We start from the raw sequence: 5,836 nt of genomic DNA on the forward strand, positions 1-5,836 counted from the left end.
GGCTTTAATCAGGATCATAATGAGGATTTATCAAGATATTCTTTTAATTCCATTGATTCGACTGGCTAAAGTAACAGCGGAACAAGAAGGATTCGTCTTTTAATTTTTTTTAACAATTGTTTTTAACAAAAGTTTACATTATTTTTTGTATTGACGAGATAACCAAGATGCACCAATAATTTAAAAGTTTAGATGATTTGACTGAGTTGTGCATCTATCTTTGGATAACTGCTCGTGCTGCCATATATTTTGTTCTCTAGATGTTTATCCCGTAATTCTTTAAGCTTCTTGTAGCTTTAAAAACGCTTGATTAGTAAGCGTTCTATAATGTAAAGTCGTTTTAAAACAGAAAACTGTGTTAGCAAATGGTTCGTCATATCACACGACCTTTTAATTGTACAGCTGGTTCCTTAAAAAACTGGTACGACTCTTAAAGCGTATTTTGTCGAAAATTGAGCAATGTATTTTGAAGGATAAATACTTATTATTTACATACTGTCACTGTCACTGCCAAATCTTAAAATTTGTCAGATAACTTATTCTGTTCAACCTCAAAAAATGGCTCCACATGCTAGCAAAGAACTAAATGCAAGAATTGTAACGAAATTAGAAGATGGTTGGTCACTATCTGCCGCAGCGAACCATTTTAACGTAAGCAGAATAACAGTTTTTAATATCAATAAAAGATGGAGAGAACAAGAAACTCTCGAAAAAAGCAAGGTTCTGGCAGACCAAAAATATCTACCTCTCATGAAAGTAGTACGCTTTTGGAGAGATTAAAAGAGAATCCTTTTGAAGATGCGAAAACTGCAAGAATTATGTCACAGTTTCTGAGAAGAAAGACAACAACTTGTTGCATAATTAAGGTCTTAGGTACCGAACTGCAGCAAAAAACTAGCTCTTACACCACAACAGAAGCAATCAAGGTTTGTTTGGCAGACTTATCTCAATATTCTATAAAACATCATGTTTCCCAGTGTAGAACAGTTGTTCCAGAAAATAATTTTATCCTCCAACAAGATAATTGTCCTGTTCACACCACTGCAAATATAAGAAACCAGTGGCTACAGAATAACATCGAAACCTTGCCATGGCCCAGTTACAGTCCAGATTTAAACCCAGTCGAGAATGTGTGGTGGGTTATTATAAAACGGTTGTATCGGCATAATTGTATACCTTAAAATGCTGAAGAGCTGTGGCACGTTATACAACAGGTTTTGGAAGAGCTCTCTGAAGAAGACAATTTCATAGTTCCTTTCACGCAGATGGACCAAAGACTACAAGCTGTTATCAATGCTGATGGAGATATTACAAAATATTAATTTTATTTCTACATACCTAAATTTAGTATAGTTTTGGTCTTCCAGACCCTCGCTTTCTTTCGAGAGTTTCTTGTTCTCTCTATTTTTTATTAATAGAAAAACTGTGGTTCTGCTTATGTTACAATGTTTTGCTGCCTCTGATAGTGCCCAGTTATCTTGTAATTTGGTTACAATTCTTGCTTTAATATATTGTTGAGTTAAGTCGTTTGTTTTATTCTATTTAACTATTTCTTATCTATATTTTCCCCAGCTATGTCTTTTAGATTACTTATACTCGTATGGTAATATATATTTATGAAACTGAATTATTCGAAAACGCCAAACAATTTTGGAACCCGTACCTTTAAAAAAATTAAATATCCACTTCCATGTATTTGTCGTCCTTCAACCAACCCAGTCTCATTTGAAAATCTTACATTTTAACAGATATTACCAAATATAGAGAGCCACTACCACTACGGCATTCGCTATAGTGCCGCTAACAAAGATTATTGTTACAATTTCACGAATGACAGGCTGAAAAGCTGAGCGTAGATTCTTGCTAGCGACTTCTATTCAATTATAAATCTTGCTACACAAAATTGAACTAGTACTCGCCTATATGGACATGGCAGCTGAATCCTGAATCTCGACATTTTTATCAGCAGAGTGCATTTAACTTGCTTCAGTCAGGTTGTTTGTTCGACTATCTACTGTGCTACTGGTATCAATTTCAGAAGGGTTTGTGTAATTTCCGAATTTTAAACAAAAAATCACGTATTTTAGGCACGTAAATAAAATTAAGGTAAATATACAAAACGTTCACATTAGCAAATGGTTCGGAATTGACGGACAAACCAATTACTACATTTCATTTTTATTCTGAAATCCCAAAATTACCGTAAATTGCGTTGAAATCCATGACATGTTAATTAGGGCAAGATTGAACAAGTATTTATACAAATAGATAAAAAAAATTAAAGGGCGTTCTGGTGTGTATCATCAATTTTTGTTTCATTTTTATTATCGGAACAATAGCTACACTGAAAGTATCTTAAGACATTGGTAATAATGTCAAATTTCAACTACTCGAATTTAAACAATTCTCTATGCTCTATTCTCTAAATATCCCTAAAATAGCACCGTTACAACTACAGCTGACTTCAAAAATTCTCCGTAAAAACCCCTAATAGTGACCGGAAGCACCCTAATCAAACTGCAATGTCGGTCACACTGGTGTCTGTTTTCATTTCCTACAAAGGAAGAAAGTATATATATGTGCACCAGATGGTCCTCGCCATTGAGGTACCTACATATGTAATTTAAAGGAAATTAACAAAAAAGTAGGCGGACCGTATCCTTCCTCTGATAATCCTATTATCAAAAATGGCTATTGAATTTCACTGAACTAACCAGCTGAATTAAGTGATTAGAGTTGCAGTCAGGTAAATTTCGTTATATAAAGGGTTGGACGAGTAAAACTTGTTACGGCACTTTTGGTGCTTCATATACAATATATTCTTTTTGTGCAAGAAATAAGTATAAGACGTACTTATTATATATATGTACTTATAATATACGAATTGTGGAATACGTTTCTCAAACGTATTACCTATATTATATAATTCATCATCATCATTTAACCCGGATCTATCCACTGCTGGATATAGGTCTCCCTCAGTCTTTTCCATGTATTTCTGTTTTGTGCTGTTTGCATCCAATTTTTGTCGATCAGTTTTATGTCATCAGACCATCTTGTTGGTGGACGACCTCTACTTTGATGTACTTCTTGTCTCGATCTCCACTGTATTATTCGCTGTGTCCATCTGTTATCCGACATTCTAGCTATGTGCCCCGCCCAGTTCCACTTAAGGGTCATAATTCTTTCTATGGCATCAGTCACTCCTGTTCTCCGTCTTATTTCCTTGTTCGTGATCCGATCCCTACGAGAAATGCCTAACATCGATCTTTCTATGGCTCTTTGGGTAACAAAAATTTTATTTCTTACTTTCTTGGTTAGTGTTAATGTCTCTGCACCATATGTAAGTAGTGACAACACGCACTGATTAAAGACTTTTCTTTTAAGACACATAGGCAGTTCTGATTTAAGAACATAGCTTAGCTTGCCGAATGCCACCCAAGTGAGTCCTATGCGACGGCTTAGTTCGCACGTTTGATTATCTATATATCTATTATATTATATAATTATTGTCAAGTAAATGCCGAAAAAAATATGTATTTTTAATTAATATGTGACGTTATTTTTAATTAAATTGATTTATATTAATAGTCAGTAGGAGTCTTTTTTTCTGAAATTACTTCAGGATATACCTTGTATCAATAATCACGATATGCCCCAGTCGCAAACCTGGCGCTTAATTTAATATTTAAGAAAAGCTGAAAAAAATCGAAAATTTTTGCTTTTGCGACCATATTTTTGCCTACAACTCAAGAGATAATTTTCCTACAAAAAAATTATAGCAGCTAAAAATTTCGTTTTTAATTTAACGTAATATTTGAGTAACTAGATCTAGAACTAATGTTTATTGCTCAAATAATAGCAATAATTGGAAAAAAACTGCAAAAAAGGAGTTTTTTTTTATTTCTTAGAACCTATAAGCATACATTACAGCCTTCATATCCCACCTAAAAAAACTTTATTAATACAAATAAAAGGTGTGCTTAATTTCATTAGAATCGATTTATTAGTTTTTGCACAATAATTTTGTAATCCAAAAAAAATTCAAATTATAATAAAATTCATACTACTGTAGTGAAATGAATATTGTGAATATTGATCAGTGTAGTAGTATCTGGGGGCTCGGGAGACTAAGACCTCGGAAGCCCTGAAAAAGACATCAGTGAGGATGTCGAAATTATCATCAACGATATAAATGATCCGTCCGCTGTCCGTTTTAATTTATTTGTAAGATAACCAAATTGTTAATAACTTTAAAAAATTCCTTTTAAAAGGAATTTTTTAAAGTTAGTAACTAAAGGAAATATTGCTATTGTTTAAACATTAAACATTAAATTTGTAATTTCTAGCTAGACATATATTAAATAAAATTGAAAAACAAAACTTTTACCTTTTACAATTTTTTTGTGTAGAAGTAATAACTCTCGAGTTACAGCCAAAAATATAGCCACAAAAAGCAAAAATTTTCGTTTTTTTTCAGATTTTGTTAAATAAAAAATTAAGCACAAGGTTTGCAACTAACGCATATCGCGGCATACAAGGTACATCCTGAAATGATTCCACCAACAAAAATGAGCTCTTATGGCAAATGTCCATTATGGTCTGGTTTTAGACATTTCCCGCCCGGACTTATTTATATTATATTGGATTATGGACTATATTTAAGGGTTTATATATAAGAGTTATCGAAAAAAATCTAAGTTAGGCCCAGGATTCTATTATTTAGACGGCTTGTTGTAATAACCACGCTAAATAAGGTGACATTTATGACTTGACATTATCAATATAAGGTTTAATTAAACCTATATTTATAAAAAAATTTGGGAAACATTACAAAGGAATGAAATACATTACATATAGATGTAAAAGTAATAAGAGGGGATTACGAAAATGTATTTCATGAAGAAAAACCCTGTGAATGTATAGGTCGACATAAATATCTGAAACCTCCAAGGTCAGACCGATGGAGAACTTTTGTTACGCGACGTTGTCAGATCAATCGGGTTTCAAAGGTTTTTCAGTTTTTTATGTATTAACTCTTTCACATTAAAATTTATAATTCTATAAAGCTTTAACATTTTTATTGTGAACCGAAATATTAGACGTAATAAATAACAGTGTATGTATATTGGTGAAATTCTTATTCTCAATTATTTCAGGTAAATACAAAAAAGGAATACTAATTGTTTATTATTGACTTCAACCAACAACGTCTATTAATGTGGATAATGTTCAATTTCTTGAATATTGATACATAACCTGTATCCGTTTAATTTGTTTGATTTAATTACTTAACATGTTAAATAAATCTTAATATATTTATATATATTTATTATGTATATATTTATATAAATCCTAATATTCAGAATACTTGTTTATAGAACAAACATATTAATTATTTCTTTGCTAAATATTTTTAAACATACAATGAACCTACCTGTCAAAGCAGCTACCTGTTCTTGTATCCTATGTAATGGTATAATCAATAAGTAGTGTAATTTTAAGACATTGTGTATGATTTAACGGGATTGTGCACTTAGTGTCCTATTTGTTACAGCAATTGTAATATTCATGTTTATTAGATAAATAATAAATCTAAATAAAGTTTTGAAGCTATTTTCTTGTGGCATTTTAAATTAATTACTATTTAAATGGGAATAAGCCACAATTAAAGGTTAAAATACGTTTATTGACGTTTCAATTTCCACTTCGGAAATCGTTCTCAGAGAACGGAAATTTTCACTTCGGAAATCGTTCTCTGAGAACGATTTCCGAAGTGAAAATTGAAACGTCAATAAACGTATTTTAACCTTTAATTGTGTCTTATTCCCATTTA

Source organism: Diabrotica undecimpunctata, chromosome 7, assembly GCF_040954645.1.
Source record: "Diabrotica undecimpunctata isolate CICGRU chromosome 7, icDiaUnde3, whole genome shotgun sequence".
In the NCBI taxonomy this organism is placed as follows: Eukaryota; Metazoa; Arthropoda; class Insecta; order Coleoptera; family Chrysomelidae; genus Diabrotica; species Diabrotica undecimpunctata.